General features: G+C 53.4%; 1 protein-coding gene and 2 long non-coding RNA genes across 8 annotated transcripts in view; 2 read left to right on the plus strand and 1 right to left on the minus strand.

The window, feature by feature from the left end:
• LOC138357370 (uncharacterized) overlaps positions 1-19,671 on the plus strand; it is an 83,647-nt gene that overhangs the window by 50,121 nt on the left and 13,855 nt on the right. The window lies entirely within an intron of this gene.
• Positions 1-19,671, minus strand: part of LOC123746156 (carbohydrate sulfotransferase 15) — a 51,253-nt gene that overhangs the window by 16,718 nt on the left and 14,864 nt on the right.
• Positions 658-17,181, plus strand: LOC138357371 (uncharacterized). 3 transcript variants are annotated; one of them, XR_011224950.1, is made up of 5 exons: positions 658-731; positions 15,940-15,981; positions 16,408-16,665; positions 16,824-16,875; positions 17,030-17,181. It is a non-coding gene; the product is annotated as an uncharacterized lncRNA (long non-coding RNA). The 3 variants fall into 3 exon arrangements; XR_011224951.1 differs by having other exon boundaries at positions 667-731; positions 16,416-16,665; XR_011224952.1 differs by having other exon boundaries at positions 667-731; positions 16,543-16,665.

Here is a 19,671-nt window from a genome sequence, read left to right on the forward strand (position 1 = left end):
ATAGACACTTTTTAAAAGATACCTGATCAACCAGGCTGTGACTCTCACATCAGGCTGCGAGCAGCCGCGTCCAACAGTTTGGTTGGACTTGACAAACAACCTTTAGGAGGCCTAGTTGGAGACCGGGTCGCGGGGACATTGATCCTTGGAATCATAATAAGGTAACCGCAAAGTAAGGTAATGGGTTATTGACTACTCAGACACAAAATAAGAATTAAGTGTATTTACAATGCTAACCAATCATATATATTTTTCCGTCTGTTCTCCATTGATATTGGCTATTATACCGAGGGGGGGGGGCACGAAACATAAATAAAGCCTTGCTGGCAATTGTTCTAATTTGTACCTCATCTTAGTCATATATTTTAGTCATATATTAAATATTTATAAATACGCTTCACATTTAACACGTAGTTTGTGTAAATCAGTGCAACAACACAAAGTGCAGTTGATATCATTCTATTTTCACATAGGATACAACGCGATATCAGTAGCAAGACTGCAATCGAAAACGGTGACGGTGCAGCCACCTGTTGGTGGACGTATCACTGGCCACCTGGTGTGTGTGTGTGTTCAACTTGGCATTGCCAATTAGTGATAAGTTTAACGTGAACTTTCATACCCCTTATTTAGAATTTGCTATTGCATCGTCCGCCGTATCTGTGTTGACAGGTTGTGGTGGTATCGTCGTCGTCGTCCCTAAATCAACACAACAACAACAGGTTTTGGTGGTACTGTGTGTTTTGTCCTTTTATGTGTTGAAGATTTTGGACGATCGTATGGTTAATTTACCATATATCCTGTGAATATTTGCTGAGGCTAGCCTATTTATAAACAGAGGGACAAGCTCAATGACACAGCTCAGGCTACCTGTGGAAAATCGCGAGAGAACCTCAGTGTGACACGTCCTAGACTACAAGTGAAAAATTTCGAGAAAACCTCGGTGTGGCATACCCTAAACTACGTGTGAAAAATTTCGGGAGAACCTCAGTGTGGCATAGCCTATACTACATGTGAAAATATCTGGAGAACCTCAGTGTGATATATTTGTGGAATACAACATGACACACTAAGCGTGAAGTTTAATGAAGTGCCCAAAATCTTTTTCATTAATACTTCATAGGACCTTGCGTTGTCTTGAAAAAAACTATGGTCAATCCATCGTCATGTAATGCTCGTACAAGCTAGTACCCGCCTACCTACACGTCATGCACTCCCTGCCCACCCCGCAGCACAAGACCTCTCACACCCCAAGCATCCGCCCCCTCCACCCACACCAAAAACCCTCTCCAAGCACACCACCAACCTCCCATCCCTCCACGCATACCACCATCCCCCCCTTCCCTCCACGCATACCACCATCCCCCCTCCACGCATACCACCATCTCCCCCCTCCCTCCACGCATACCACCATCCCCCCCCTCCCTCCACGCATACCACCATCCCCCCCCTCCCTCCACGCATACGACCATCCACCCCTCCCTCCACGCATACCACCATCCCCCCCTCCACGCATACCACCATCCCCCCCTCCACGCATACCACCATCCCCCCTCCACGCATACCACCATCCCCCCCCTCCCTCCACGCATACCACCATCCCCCCCTCCCTCCACGCATACCACCATCCCCCCTTCCCTCCACGCATACCACCAAACCCCCCCCTCCACGCATACCACCATCCCCCCTCCACGCATACCACCATCCCCCCCCCTCCACGCATACCACCATCCCCCCCCTCCCTCCACGCATACCACCATCCCCCCCTCCCTCCACGCATACCACCATCCCCCCCCTCCCTCCACGCATACCACCATCCCCCCCCCTCCCTCCACGCATACCACCATCCCCTCCCTCCCTCCACGCATACCACCATCCCCCCCCTCCCTCCACGCATACCACCATCCCCCCCTCCCTCCACGCATACCACCATCCCCCCTCCCTCCACGCATACCACCATCCCGCCCATCCCTCCACGCATACCACCATCCCCCCCCTCCCTCCACGCATACCACCATCCCCCCCCTCCCTCCACGCATACCACCATCCCCCCTCCCTCCACGCATACCACCATCCCCCCCCTCCCTCCACGCATACCACCATCCCCCCCTCCCTCCACGCATACCACCATCCCCCCCTCCCTCCACGCATACCACCATCCCCCCCCTCCCTCCACGCATACCACCATCCCCCCCCTCCCTCCACGCATACCACCATCCCCCCTCCCTCCACGCATACCACCATCCCCCCCTCCCTCCACGCATACCACCATCCCCCCCTCCCTCCACGCATACCACCATCCCCCCATCCCTCCACGCATACCACCATCCCCCCTCCCTCCACGCATACCACCAACCCCCCCATCCCTCCACGCATACCACCAACCCCCCCATCCCTCCACGCATACCACCAACCCCCCCATCCCTCCACGCATACCACCAACCCCCCCATCCCTCCACGCATACCACCAACCCCCCCATCCCTCCACGCATACCACCAACCCCCCTCCCTCCACGCATACCACCAACCCCCCCATCCCTCCACGAATACCACCAACCCCCCCATCCCTCCACGCATACCACCAACCCACCCCCCATCCCTCCACGCATACCTCCAACCCACCCCCCATCCCTCCACGCATACCACCAACCCACCTCCCCATCCCTCCACGCATACCACCCCCCCCCATCCTTCCACGCGCACCATCCACCACCCCCCCCCATCCCTCCACGCGCACCATCCACCACCCCCCCTCCACGCGCACCATCCACCACCCCCCCTCCACGCGCACCATCCACCACCCCCCCCTCCACGCGCACCATCCACCACCCCCCCCTCCACGCGCACCATCCACCACTCCCCCCTCCACGCGCACCATCCACCACCACCCCCCCCTCCACGCGCACCATCCACCACCCCCCCCTCCTCGCGCACCATCCACCCCCCTCCACGCGCACCATCCACCCCCTCCACGCGCACCACCACCCCCCCCTCCTCGCCCACCATCCACCACCCCCCCCTCCTCGCGCACCATCCACCACCTCCCCCTCCACGCGCACCATCCACCACCCCCCCCCTCCACGCGCACCATCCACCACCCCCCCCCTCCACGCGCACCATCCACCACCCCCCCCTCCACGCGCACCATCCACCACCCCCCCCTCCACGCGCACCATCCACCACCCCCCCCTCCACGCGCACCATCCACCACCCCCCCCTCCACGCGCACCATCCACCACCCCCCCCTCCACGCGCACCATCCACCACCCCCCCCTCCTCGCGCACCATCCACCCCCCTCCACGCGCACCATCCACCCCCCTCCACGCGCACCACCACCCCCCCTCCTCGCCCACCATCCACCACCCCCCCCCTCCTCGCGCACCATCCACCACCCCCCCCTCCTCGCGCACCATCCACCACCTCCCCCTCCACGCGCACCATCCACCACCCCCCCCTCCACGCGCACCATCCACCACCCCCCCCTCCACGCGCACCATCCACCACCTCCCCCTCCACGCGCACCATCCACCACCTCCCCCTCCACGCGCACCATCCACCACCTCCCCCTCCACGCGCACCATCCACCACCTCCCCCTCCACGCGCACCATCCACCACCTCCCCCTCCACGCGCACCATCCACCACCTCCCCCTCCACGCGCACCATCCACCACCTCCCCCTCCACGCGCACCATCCACCACCTCCCCCTCCACGCGCACCATCCACCACCTCCCCCTCCACGCGCACCATCCACCACCTCCCCCTCCACGCGCACCATCCACCACCTCCCCCTCCACGCGCACCATCCACCACCTCCCCCTCCACGCGCACCATCCACCACCTCCCCCTCCACGCGCACCATCCACCACCTCCCCCTCCACGCGCACCATCCACCACCTCCCCCTCCACGCGCACCATCCACCACCTCCCCCTCCACGCGCACCATCCACCACCTCCCCCTCCACGCGCACCATCCACCACCTCCCCCTCCACGCGCACCATCCACCACCTCCCCCTCCACGCGCACCATCCACCACCTCCCCCTCCACGCGCACCATCCACCACCTCCCCCTCCACGCGCACCATCCACCACCTCCCCCTCCACGCGCACCATCCACCACCTCCCCCTCCACGCGCACCATCCACCACCTCCCCCTCCACGCGCACCATCCACCACCTCCCCCTCCACGCGCACCATCCACCACCTCCCCCTCCACGCGCACCATCCACCACCTCCCCCTCCACGCGCACCATCCACCACCTCCCCCTCCACGCGCACCATCCACCACCTCCCCCTCCACGCGCACCATCCACCACCTCCCCCTCCACGCGCACCATCCACCACCTCCCCCTCCACGCGCACCATCCACCACCTCCCCCTCCACGCGCACCATCCACCACCTCCCCCTCCACGCGCACCATCCACCACCTCCCCCTCCACGCGCACCATCCACCACCTCCCCCTCCACGCGCACCATCCACCACCTCCCCCCCTCCACGCGCACCATCCACCACCCCCCCCCTCCACGCGCACCATCCACCACCCCCACCTCCACGCGCACCTATCCACCACCCCCCCTCCACGCGCACTATCCACCACCCCCCCCTCCACGCGCACTATCCACCACCCCCCCCTCCACGCGCACTATCCACCACCCCCCCTCCACGCGCACCATCCACCACCCCCCCCTCCACGCGCACCATCCACCACCCCCCCTCCACGCGCACCATCCACCACCCCCCCTCCACGCGCACCATCCACCACCCCCCTCCACGCGCACCATCCACCACCCCCCCTCCACGCGCACCACCCACCACCCCCCCCCCTTCCACGCGCACCACCCACCACCCCCCCCCCTTCCACGCGCACCACCCACCACCCCCCCCTTCCACGCGCACCACCCACCACCCCCCCCTTCCACGCGCACCACCCACACCCCCCCTCCACGCGCACCACCCCCCCCCCCTCCACGCGCACCACCCACCACCCCCCCCCCTCCACGCGCACCACCCACCACCCCCCCTCCACGCGCACCACCCACCACCCCCCCCTCCACGCGCACCACCCACCACCCCCCCTCCACGCGCACCACCCACCACCCCCCCTCCACGCGCACCACCCACCACCCCCCCCTCCACGCGCACCACCCACCACCCCCCCCCTCCACGCGACAACCCACCACACCCCCCCCCTCCACGCGCACCTCCCACCACCCCCCCCTCCACGCGCACCTCCCACCACCCCCCCCTCCACGCGCACCTCCCACCACCCCCCCCTCCACGCGCACCTCCCACCACCCCCCCTCCACGCGCACCACCCACCACCCCCCCCCTCCACGCGCACCACCCACCACCCCCCCCTCACGCGCACCCCCCCCCCTCCACGCGCACCACCCACCACCCCCGCTCCACGTGCACCATCCACCACCCTCCCCCCTCCACGCGCACCATCCACCCCCCCTTCTACGCGCACCATCCACCACCACCCCTCCACGCGCACCATCCACCACCCCCCCCTCCACGCGCACCATCCACCACCCCCCTCTCCTCGCGCACCATCCACCACCCCCCCCTCCACGCGCACCATCCACCCCCCCTCCACGCGCACAATCCACCACCCCCCCTCCACGCGCACAATCCACCACCCCCCCTCCACGCGCACCATCCACCACCCCCCCTCCACGCGCACCATTCACCACCCCCCCCTCCACGCGCACCATCCACCCCCCCTTCTACGCGCACCATCCACCACCCCCCCTCCACGCGCACCATCCACCACCCCCCCCCTCCTCGCGCACCATCCACCCCCCCCTCCACGCGCACCACCACCCCCCCTCCTCGCCCACCATCCACCCCCCCTCCTCGCGCACCATCTACCACCCCCTCTACGCGCACCATCCACCACCCCCCCCTCCACGCGCACCATCCACCACCCCTCCCTCCACGCGCACCATCCACCACCCCCCCTCCACGCGCACCATCCACCACCCCCCCTCCACGCGCACCATCCACCACCCCCCCTCTACGCACACCATCCACCACCCCCACCCCTCCACGCGCACCATCCACCACCCCCCCCTCCACGCGCACCATCCACCACCACCCCCCCCTCCACGCGCACCATCCACCCCCCCCCTCCACGCGCACCATTCACCACCCCCCCCCTCCACGCGCACCATTCACCACCCCCCCCCTCCACGCGCACCATCCACCCCCCCTCCACGCGCACCACCCACCCCCCCCTCCTCGCCCACCATCCACCCCCCACCTCCACGCGCACCACCCCCCCCCATCCACGCGCACCATCCACCACCCCCCCCCATCCACGCGCACCATCCACCACCCCCCCTCCTCGCGCACCACCACCCCCCCTCCTCGCCCACCATCCACCCCCCTCCTCGCGCACCATCCACCACCCCCCCTCCACGCGCACCATCCACCCCCCCTCCACGCGCACCATCCACCCCCCCCTCCACGCGCACCATCCACCCCCCCTCCTCGCGCACCATCCACCCCCCCTCCTCGCGCACCATCCACCACCCCCCCCTCCACGCGCACCATCCACCACAACCCCCCTCCACGCGCACCATCCACCACCCCCCTCCACGCGCACCATCCACCACCCCCCCTCCACGCGCACCATCCACCACCCCCCCCTCCTCGCGCACCATCGACCCCCCTCCACGCGCACCACCACCCCCCTCCTCGCCCACCATCCACCCCCCTCCTCGCGCACCATCCACCACCCCCTCCTCGCGCACCATCCACCACCCCCTCCTCGCGCACCATCCACCACCCCCTCCACGCGCACCATCCCCCCCCCTCCACGCGCACCATCCCCCCCTCCACGCGCACCATCCACCCCCCCCTCCACGCGCACCATCCACCCCCCCTCCACGTGCACCATCCACCACCCCCCCTCTACGCACACCATCCACCACGCCCCCTCTCCACGCGCACCATCCACCACCCCCCCTCTACGCGCACCATCCACCACCCCCCCTCTACGCGCACCATCCACCACCCCCCCTCTACGCGCACCATCCACAACCCCCCCTCTACGCACACCATCCACCAACCCCCACCTCCACGCGCACCATCCACCAACCCCCACCTCCACGCGCACCATCCACCACCCCCCCCCTCCACGCGCACCATCCACCACCCCCCCCTCCACGCGCACCATCCACCACCCCCCCCTCCACGCGCACCATCCACCACCCCCCCTCCACGCGCACCATCCACCACCCCCCCCTCCACGCGCACCATCCACCACCCCCCCTCCACGCGCACCACCCACCACCCCCCCCCCTTCCACGCGCACCACCCACCACCCCCCCCCCTTCCACGCGCACCACCCACCACCCCCCCCTTCCACGCGCACCACCCACCACCCCCCCCTTCCACGCGCACCACCCACCACCCCCCCTCCACGCGCACCACCCCCCCCCCCCTCCACGCGCACCACCCACCACCCCCCCCCCCCTCCACGCGCACCACCCACCACCCCCCCTCCACGCGCACCACCCACCACCCCCCCCTCCACGCGCACCACCCACCACCCCCCCCTCCACGCGCACCACCCACCACCCCCCCTCCACGCGCACCACCCACCACCCCCCCCTCCACGCGCACCACCCACCACCCCCCCCCTCCACGCGACAACCCACCACACCCCCCCCTCCACGCGCACCTCCCACCACCCCCCCCCTCCACGCGCACCTCCCACCACCCCCCCCTCCACGCGCACCTCCCACCACCCCCCCCTCCACGCGCACCTCCCACCACCCCCCCTCCACGCGCACCACCCACCACCCCCCCCTCCACGCGCACCACCCACCACCCCCCCCTCACGCGCACCCCCCCCCCCCTCCACGCGCACCACCCACCACCCCCGCTCCACGTGCACCATCCACCACCCTCCCCCCTCCACGCGCACCATCCACCCCCCCTTCTACGCGCACCATCCACCACCACCCCTCCACGCGCACCATCCACCACCCCCCCCTCCACGCGCACCATCCACCACCCCCCTCTCCTCGCGCACCATCCACCACCCCCCCCCTCCACGCGCACCATCCACCCCCCCCTCCACGCGCACAATCCACCACCCCCCCTCCACGCGCACAATCCACCACCCCCCCTCCACGCGCACAATCCACCACCCCCCCTCCACGCGCACCATCCACCACCCCCCCTCCACGCGCACCATTCACCACCCCCCCCTCCACGCGCACCATCCACCCCCCCTTCTACGCGCACCATCCACCACCCCCCCTCCACGCGCACCATCCACCACCCCCCCCCTCCTCGCGCACCATCCACCCCCCCCTCCACGCGCACCACCACCCCCCCTCCTCGCCCACCATCCACCCCCCCTCCTCGCGCACCATCTACCACCCCCTCTACGCGCACCATCCACCACCCCCCCCTCCACGCGCACCATCCACCACCCCTCCCTCCACGCGCACCATCCACCACCCCCCCTCCACGCGCACCATCCACCACCCCCCCTCCACGCGCACCATCCACCACCCCCCCTCTACGCACACCATCCACCACCCCCACCCCTCCACGCGCACCATCCACCACCCCCCCCTCCACGCGCACCATCCACCACCACCCCCCCCTCCACGCGCACCATCCACCCCCCCCCTCCACGCGCACCATTCACCACCCCCCCCCTCCACGCGCACCATTCACCACCCCCCCCCTCCACGCGCACCATCCACCCCCCCTCCACGCGCACCACCCACCCCCCCCTCCTCGCCCACCATCCACCCCCCACCTCCACGCGCACCACCCCCCCCCATCCACGCGCACCATCCACCACCCCCCCCCCATCCACGCGCACCATCCACCACCCCCCCTCCTCGCGCACCACCACCCCCCCTCCTCGCCCACCATCCACCCCCCTCCTCGCGCACCATCCACCACCCCCCCTCCACGCGCACCATCCACCCCCCCTCCACGCGCACCATCCACCCCCCCCTCCACGCGCACCATCCACCCCCCCTCCTCGCGCACCATCCACCCCCCCTCCTCGCGCACCATCCACCACCCCCCCCTCCACGCGCACCATCCACCACAACCCCCCTCCACGCGCACCATCCACCACCCCCCTCCACGCGCACCATCCACCACCCCCCCTCCACGCGCACCATCCACCACCCCCCCCTCCTCGCGCACCATCGACCCCCCTCCACGCGCACCACCACCCCCCTCCTCGCCCACCATCCACCCCCCTCCTCGCGCACCATCCACCACCCCCTCCTCGCGCACCATCCACCACCCCCTCCTCGCGCACCATCCACCACCCCCTCCACGCGCACCATCCCCCCCCCTCCACGCGCACCATCCCCCCCTCCACGCGCACCATCCACCCCCCCCTCCACGCGCACCATCCACCCCCCCTCCACGTGCACCATCCACCACCCCCCCTCTACGCACACCATCCACCACGCCCCCTCTCCACGCGCACCATCCACCACCCCCCCTCTACGCGCACCATCCACCACCCCCCCTCTACGCGCACCATCCACCACCCCCCCTCTACGCGCACCATCCACAACCCCCCCTCTACGCACACCATCCACCAACCCCCACCTCCACGCGCACCATCCACCAACCCCCACCTCCACGCGCACCATCCACCACCCCCCCCCTCCACGCGCACCATCCACCACCCCCCCCTCCACGCGCACCATCCACCACCCCCCTCCACGCGCACCATCCACCACCCCCCTCCACGCGCACCATCCACCACCCCCCTCTACGCACACCATCCACCCCCCCTCCACGCGCACCATCCACCACCCCCCCTCTACGCACACCATCCACCCCCCCCCTCTACGCACACCATCCACCCCCCCCCTCTACGCACACCATCCACCCCCCCCCCCTCTACGCACACCATCCACCACCACCCCCCCCCCCCCCCGCCTCCACGCACATCAACCCCGCTCCACCCACACCACTAATCCCCCCACCACCCACATCACTAATCTCCCCCTCTGCCCACACAGAGGGGGAGATTAGTGATGGCGGGAGATCACATCAACACCACACCCTTCCTCGCACACCACCTCCACTAACAAATAATATTAGTTGTAATAACTTCACTTCAGTGTCACTTCACTGATGCTAACATCAGGGTCGGCAATTTAACTGCACATTTTTATTTAATTATAACGTTTTAGGAAGTGTTACGAAGGCTAACTTATACAAGGTTGAGACGTCGTGCCCCAAGGGTCAATTAGTAGCCTAGCTCTTAACGAGGGTTATACACAAGTATAATAGGCAGACGCCGCAGCAACCACCACCACATACCACTCTCTTGCCCCAATTCGTTCGTTTTCTTTTATCATGATCAACAATCTCTATACAGAGATGACTCTACACGTATATCTCTATACAGAGATACATGTGTAGAGTCACATGCAAGTTGTCACTGCAATTTTGTCATGCCGGAACTGTTTTCGAAATATAGGTTTTCGGGATTAAAAAAATACACATTCAGTGGCTAAAAAAAAAGAAAGTTCTAATTCTTAGACAAGTTCTTGTCTAATCTTCATTTAATTAAGGTCAATGACACTTGACTTCTGTCTTGTACTTCTCGAAAATAACGGTAGTCGTTTAGGTAGATTATCTTAAGTCTGACACAGAGCTCAAGACACTAGCCCAAAGTACACAGCATCTCCTGAACCCTCTCGAGCACACGTTTCTATCAGCAGTTGACTATCAAGTTCAAGTATGTTTATTGAGATAAGCAATAAATACATCTCAAAGGGATAGAGTAGCTTAGGCTATTTCTACCCCCCCAGTTGACTATCAGAGTGAGACAATCATTTGGATTGGTGGGTACAGCGACGGCATCGTTTTGTAGGTTCGATCCCGCCCGCCACCGTCGGATCCCGGGATTTGCAGTCCCCGTGGTGTAGTGGTTAAGATGCTCGCCTGGCATTTCACAAGCTCTTTGTCCTGGGTTCGTATCCTGGCCATGGAGGATTTACTAGGCGCAAATCCTTAACTGTAGCCTGTGTTTAACTCAACAGTAAAATGGGTACCTGGTTGTTAGACGATTTTTCGCTGCGTTGTATTCCGGGGAACATAGGATTAAGGATAGGATTATGGACTTGTCCGAAACGCTACGCGTACTAGTGGCTGTACAAGAATGTAAGAAATCTTGTATATTTAAATAAATAAATAAATCCCCGATTATCCAAGGGGTTGGGCACCATTCGTTCCCTCCATCTTATTCCAGCTGTTTCTTATAATCTCTTCAAAGTGCTGTGGTTTTCATACGCAGTGTTAAAGTAAGATTTAACATTACATTAATTTTCCATGTTATTTTTTAAGAATAAAAGTTAGATTCAAATTGTTGTTTAAAATGTTTAATTTGTTGACAAAATACTTGGTAAAAAAGTCAAAGTCCTCTCGTGTCTCAATACATTCTTTACATTTCAGTTGCTTCTTTATGTTTATTGAAAAGAACAAATTGCAAGAAAAGAAGTTAGACCTTCAGATTAACTGATTGCTTAAATCATGATATCAAATATATGTGTGGTTTCTACCACTAGATTAATATCGAAGTTTTCATGAGTTCACCAAGTGAGGAAACTGATGAGGGTGCCATTGTCTTAAGTCTGATGCCGAGAAAGTCACCAAAGGTTTCATGTCAAGTAATCCCTTATAAATATCTTAAGCTAACATACTTAGTCTAACCTAACAAATTCAAAGTGTGTGTTCAAAGGTTGAAGGGACACATTGTTGACGGGGCGACTTGTCTGATATCCTCGCCAACCTGTTATCACGTTGCATCGCATTAGTGTCCATTTCACGCAGGTTTTACTTGTTTAATTTCTTTGAAGTGTGTGTGTGTGTGTATTCACCTAGTTGTGTTTGCGGGGGTTGAGCGTTGCTCTTTCGGCCCGCCTCTCAACTGTCAATCAACTGTTTGCTAACTTTTTTTTCTCCTAACGAGGCCCCTTAGAGGGGCCTCGTTGATTACAGTAGTCGGTTGGTGGCATTGTCGTAAACGTTCAGACGGGGCTTGGAGCAGAGCAGAGAGCTGAGTGAGGCCGGAGTCGCTGAGCCCTATGTGGGAGAGCATGACGGCTCGATAGGGAATTGTGAGAGTTTGAACTCGGGGAGCGAGAGCGTTGTAGCTCGATGCGGTCGTAGTCTGCTGTCTGCTCTGTCGAAGCTGTAGCGTCTTGGGTCGTAACGGATGCGCGAAAGTGCTAAGTAGACGAAATCGGTAACGCTTCATGAATACACTGATTTATAGAGTAAGACTAACATTAAAGTTTAATGTGTGTTGAACACCAACTTGTGTGTGTTCGTAAATGCATTATAATTCTTAAATATCACACAAGGGTGAAAGTATATTAAGTTTTCTCGTTCGTATTTCTTTGTACTCTTCTTATTTGTAGTCCTGAGTTTACATAAATTAATACAATTCATGAAACGGGCCAGTTTTCAGTACACAATATCTCATAGAGAATGTTTAATTAAACCAAAATTACAGAACACTATAATCCTAGCACCAGAGAGAATCAATACATTAGTATAGCGAGTCTTCCATTTACGAAAGCAATGCTATCTCATTCTTTGAATGTTTTAATATTAATGTTGCAATTAAGAATTCTAATGCGGTTAAGGAATTAAAAGGATGTATTAACCAGTTTCTCTGTGCGCTTGCATTTATGAAATCCTTTGAAGTTGCGAAAGTGTATTTTGGTGAAACCTGTAAAGATTTGGACATTCGATGAAAGAAAATATAGTATTCAAACTGGTACCTAACACGGTATAATTACACTTGAGAGAGTATGATTATCCAGTCGATTAAAAAATATTTCTTTTGCAAATCATTTACGGATAGAAACATACTTGAATGTAGTTTAAATTTAATATATTTTTTTACAGTAGCTCTGTATTTTATAAGTTAGAACCATTTATTGTTAGCAATATTACAAATATTATTGAAAGGATGAATTATTTTGACGTGATTTTTGCGCCTGCTTTTTGGAATTCACATTTCTTACATTACATATAAAATTAAGGAATTTAAGAAAAGCCTACTACAGAGTGTGAACCTATCCCGGGCATGTGCCTTTTCATCATGCTGGTGTGGCATATCTCATTTTCTCAAGAGATTTTCATTGATTTTCCTTTGAATACTGCTTCATTTACGAGTACAACATATGTTTACCAAGGAGAGCAGTCTTGATAGACCAGATAGGAATCAAATCCGGTCTCCGTGGTGTAGTGGTAAGACACTCGCCTGGCGTTCCGCGAGCGCTGTCATGGGTTCGTATCCTGGCCGGGGAGGATTTACTGGGCGCAATTCCATAACTGTAGCCTCTGTTTAACGCAACAGTAAAATGTGTACTTGGATGAAAAAAAAAGATTCTTCGCGGCAGGGATCGTATTCCAGCGACCTGCCCGAAACGCTACGCGTACTAGTGGCTGTACAAGAATGTAACAACTCTTGTATATATCTCAAAAAAAAAAAAAATGTAAATTACCAAGAGAAAAGATCAAGTGAATGTTGAAAAGTGATCAAGGTTTGGATCCACCCTGGCCCTGTGGCAATGTTATATGATGGTGCAGAGCTTTTTTCTGAATACAAAATAGAGACAGTAAAGATTTTAGAGTTCATTGTTAGAAGAGAGAACTGAAGTGACGCAGGATGTGAAGGAAAAATGCTCGGATACTCAGACCTTGACGAGTTGGATCAAACAGGTTACATATATAGATATAGTTTTCTAAATGACAAGAAAAATTAAGTTTTATAACATTTTGTATTTTACACTTGTTTGTAAATTGTGTATAAATGTGCATAAATATACTGTACCATTAAAGCAGTCCATCCTCCAATAATAATAGTACTTATAACACTTGGGTCAAAACGTTCACGCTTACTAATGATGAATTAGCCCAAATGACATTCTAAGACAAGGCAAAATAATGAATCTAACTTGCCGAAGTAATCCTAGGCCTAAAATTCGCTATCTTAGACGCAATATAATACATGTATGTGCTATACCAGGTTTAGGAATGTTTACACTTGATTTCTTGTTTTGTTTTACTTGCTTCAATAAAGTTTAGTTAATTCATTTATTATGCACCCCATACCCATCTTGTGGGCGGTAGTGGAAAGGGTTAAAGAGGCACATAATGGGCTCAGGGACTGAACCCCACAATTCATTTAGCTAAGCAAGTTACAATCTTGATGAGCTAGTTACAAAATTCAGTATAAGTCGTCACATCAACAATGGGTTCGAGATCGACCACAAGTACAGTTTCTAAATTAAGCAACTAACATATGTGGAGAGCTAGTGTTACAATTGATATGCTTCAATAAAACGGTACAAAATGTGATAATTGTTGGCAGCAAGAGGTTTGTACGTTCAACTAAATATAGTTGATATAAGTACTGTCAGTTTAGGATGGGTTGCATTGTATTTATCTTCAAATATTTCTTTTATTAGTTTTGAATTAATCAAAACTATCCTCAGTTTTGATGAGTTAACACCATATAAGATACTAAATGTCGATTCACGAAATTTTTAGTTGATATTTTGATTTGTGCGAGTTTAACAAGTAAAATAATTTTTTGTTTTCTTGAGCTTTTTGTTTGTGTGGTTATCAGAGAAGTTTGGGCTTGAAATATAATACCCGGTGCGTGTGGGAAGAGGTCCGGGTAAAGGTGAAGCATCAAGTGTGGCTGTACGTGCTGGCTTTGTTTACATTGGCTCTCCCTAAATACACTGAAGCCTAACAATATAAAGCGTAACAGCTGCCACAGCCAAAATGAAACAATATATTACCTTCAGCTTAAGTAACTGAATTAATCACAAAAAATACTTACTCTGTACCTGTACATATAACAAGCCGGTAGCTTTCAAAAAAGATTTTGAATTAATCCAGTAGCTTACAAAATTTACACTGTTTGGCTGACACAGTATATACACAGGGCCTCCAGTGTCGTAATGAACAGATCAGAAATCAACCAACTAGGCTACAAACCCATTTATTCGGCAACAGTCGGGTTTATAAGGAAAGGAGCCCCACTTCATCGATCTTTGTCCCTGAGGTACAAAAAATGTCTTGTGGATTATTTTCAACACCATTACACTTGTTCCTTTACTTAAGGATTGCACACACATTTGCCATTAATTTTCAGTCACAATTCTTACTGATAACCCTATATGAGATAATAGTGCCTAAGGAGGCATTCTGTATATAATCTCTGGCCTAATGAATTATACTTGTACCCTCAATGTTACATGTGCAATAACTGTTTTAACGTAAGTATATTTAGAACGCTATCTTATTCGAACCCTGGCCAGGGAGGTTTTACTGGGCACCAATCCTTGACTGCTCGCCCCCTCCCCCTGTTCTCCCAGCAGTAATTGAGGACCTGCAGGTTGCTAACCGATTGGCCGATCATATTCTAGGTAAAACTAGCAGCATTAGGCTTAACATGAGCTATGGGAAGGGCAAGCTCTCAGCCTGCTACCATAAATTACTACTACTGTACCAACCTATGTAAAAAAACAAACCAAAAAATGTGTCACCATGAATTGTCTCCCACTTGACGCCCCCATGAATGAAGTCACCAAAGTTGAGTCAGTGAGAGATGAAGTCGGTGCCTGAGTGTCGGGAGCTCTGACAGGTCCTCGAGTTTGGACAGATTAGGCCAAATTGGCAACGGCCAAAACAACCCGCTGCTAATTAGTGGCTTGATGCATTGTACTTGTCTTACCGTTGTATCTTCCTCTGTTCCATGTATGTACATTTGTGTTAACTATTATTATATATTCAGTTTTCAGAAAAGGCTGATCTAATTATACAGTATGTGTTGGTCACTGTTTTGCTATATACACTGTCAGCATAGTTACTCTTTGATTAAGAATTTTGTTTTGTTTTCAGAAATCTCGTCCGAGAGACAGAGAGGCTGAGCTCACCTCAACTGTGAGTACAATTTGAGTTATTTCAGATCATCGTGTTTTTCATTTTGTTAACCGTGTCAGTTTTTACGTCTTACTGAACACTCGTTTGATATAGTCTTTACCTTCTCAACTGACTGATTTCCGGCAGTTCAATTGATTCATATTGAAAATGAAGAAGACATTTGCGGTAATTGCCCCTAAATGTAAAGACTATAAACATGGATGCTATGAACCATTAAAACCCCGTAAGACCATCTTCGTTAAACATTTGAGATCACTGCCAAATAACGATATTGCGCAATGTAATAATATTCCTAGTTTTAACCACTCATCTGAAGTCTGTATAAACTACATCAAGTTAATATTCCTGATGAATTTCACTTTTGTAATTCATCAGAAATATTAACTTTTTATTATGTTATCAACTACAAGGTTCTGAAATTGATAGTTGTACAGGCACTACACTTGACACTTCGCCAGAGAAATCATTCAAAGAACTAGTTTACTTAACTAGTTGTGCTTGTGGGGGTTGAGCTCTGGCTCTTTGGTCCCGCCTCTCAACTATCAATCAACTGGTGTGCAGGTTCCTGAGCCTACTGGGCTCTATCAACACTTGAAACTGTGAATGGAGTCAGCCTCCACCGCATAGTGTATGATGAAGATGAGGCTACAACCCGTCACCTTGATGCCACACCATTGAAATTACGTAAGTATCTACCTACCATGGTATGTGCATTGCTTCATATATAATATAGCTGCATTGGATCCTTAGCACATATTAAACATAATACAAATATAGTATAGAATATTAATAATAACTTAAAAAAAATAAAATGGCACAAAACTGTCAATTTTTTTCCTCAGGCTGCAAGACAGGACTAAACTCTTCACCTTGATGTCATTCCATTGAAATTACGTAAGTATATTCCTACCATGGAATATGCATTGCTTGATATATAGTATACCTGCATTGGATCCTTAGCACATATTAGTTAAACATAATACAAATTTAGCATCGAATATTTATAATTAATAGCTCAAAACTGTTACTTTTAAATCTTTTTTCTCAGATGATCTGAGCAGCACAGCTCCAAGAATGGCTATTAAAACTATATATAAATGCTTCACTGTCTTTGAAAAGGATATTGACGTACACTATTGCAGTACCACTCAATTAAGTTGATGCTGGAGCATCCAGTAAGAAAGTTCATGTGGAGCACATTGAAAGCTAAGTAACAAACTTTTAATTTGACGGAGCTCCTTTATACCTTATAATTAAATATTACATCCAACGACTAATGCTATGCCACATATAATTCAGATGCCATTAATTTGATTAAATTCGGAATGTTTCTTCAGTAAAAAAATTAATTATTTGCATTTCATTCTGATATAGGTTTGAGATAATGATGAACTCAAAGAAGCATTCAATGCAACTACTTCCTATGAGCGAAAAGTTCAGATCCTTATTATATTCAACAGGTTGTTGCTTGGAGTGGCCCGCAGGCCCACGTAACTACAGCCTGGGCGGTCCGGCACTTGCTGAAAACTGTCCAGTTGAAGTTTTTGCAAGGTAGGATCAAGTATAACATTTGGGGTTTAAGGCTCATGCTCTGTGATGTTATGAAACGCTCCCTAAACATAAGGTCGTCATACATAATTATTCCCAGATCCCTTACATGTTGTTTTCCTACTATGGGCAGATTTGATTGTTTTGTATCCTGTAGTTATAAGGTCTTCATTTTTACCATGCCTAAATACCTGGAATGTATCGCTGTTAAACATCATGTTATTTTTTACTGCCCAATCGAAAAAATTATTAACATTAGCTTGTAGCTTTCATTATAGTCTACAGAAGTAATTTTAATTGTGATTTTTGTGTCATTTGCAAAAGATGACAAGAAGTTGTGACGTATTTTTTGTCTATCTGATATGAGAATAGGGAAAAGCAGTGGGGCAAGGACTGTGCCCTGAGATACAAAGATTTTCACATTGCTTGGACTCGATTTTATATGATTGATTTGTTTTTTTTGTGTTCTGTTTTAGAAAATTTAATATCCATTGCCCTACTTTCTTGTTGTTCCTGTTGACCTTAGTTTGTGGGTTCTCTCTGCTCACGAATCAGTGCTAACTAGAATTATAATACTATATAAAAATTACAGCGCATCTGGTTACATTAATTACAAGTAAGATAATTGTCATTAATTACAAGTCAATTATGTTTTAGAGAGCCAATAATCACGTGCAGTGTTTCAGACACTGCACCTTCCTTTGTAAAGAAATACAAATAATTTGTTGTAGATTTAGCGCACAACCTTGGAAAGAAATATCATCTGTGATAGAGATTTTGCTTTCACGTCTCTTGTATCAAATTTGTCTCAGTTTGCTTAAGCTTGCTTGGAAACAGCTGATACAGGTGTGATTCTACTAAATTTTCATGACGAAACTGGTTTTTATTAACGCCAGTACTGGTATTCCTGAGTTTCTTTATCTATTAAAGTTAAATGGTCACATGCGCGCTCTCTCACATACATTATATATATATATATATATATATATATATATATATATATATATATATATATATATATATATATATATATATATAATATATATATAATATATGCAATCATATTCAATATTTTATATATTCTGTTAATTGTTTTCTTGTTTAGGGCTTTTATCCCCTCTGAACTTATGACAATTAACTTTGTACCATATATGTAACCAATACCTGGTTGATACCTGGTTGATGGGGTTCTGGGAGTTCTTCTACTCCCCAAGCCCGGCCCGAGGCCAGACTTGACTTGTGAGAGTTTGGTCCACCAGGCTGTTGCTTGGAGCGGCCCGCAGGCCCACATACCCACCACAGCCCGGTTGGTCCGGCACTCCTTGAAGGAAACAATCTAGTTTCGTCTTGAAGATGTCCACGGTTGTTCCTGTAATATTTCTGATGCTCGCTGGTAGGGCGTTGAACAACCGTGGGCCTCTGATGTTCATACAGTGTTCTCTGATTGTGCCCATGGCACCTCTGCTCTTCACTGGTTCTATTCTGCATTTTCCTCCATGTCGTTCACTCCAGTACGTTGTTATTTTACTGTGCAGATTTGGGAACTGTCCCTCCAGTATTTTCTATGTGTATATTATTTGGTATTTCTCGCGTCTCCTTTCTAGTGAGTACATTTGGAGAGCTTTGAGTCGATCCCAATAATTTAGGTGCTTTATCTCGTCTATGCGTGCCGTATATGTTCTCTGTATTCCCTCAATTTCAGCAATCTCTCCTGCTCTGAAGGGGGAAGTGAGTACTGAGTAGTACTCAAGACGGGAAAACACAAATGATTTGAAGAGTACAACCATTGTGATGGGATCTCTGGACTTGAAGGTTCTCGTAATCCATCCTATCATTTTTCTGTCTGACGCAATACTTGCTTGGTTATGCTCCCTAAACGTTAGGTCGTCGGACATCATTATTCCTAAATCCTTGACATGCTGTTTTCCTACTATGGGCAGATTCGATTGTGTTTTGTACCCTGTATTCATGTTTAAGATCCTTATTTTTGCCGTATCTGAGTACCTGGAATTTATCACCGTTAAACATCATGTTATTTTCTGCTGCCCAATCGAAAACTTTGTTAATATCTGTAGTTTATCAATGTCTTCAGCAGAGGTAATTTTCATGCTGATTTTTGTATCATCTGCAAAGGATGACACG

This window comes from Procambarus clarkii, chromosome 78 (assembly GCF_040958095.1).
Source record: "Procambarus clarkii isolate CNS0578487 chromosome 78, FALCON_Pclarkii_2.0, whole genome shotgun sequence".
NCBI classification, from domain to species: domain Eukaryota; kingdom Metazoa; phylum Arthropoda; class Malacostraca; order Decapoda; family Cambaridae; genus Procambarus; species Procambarus clarkii.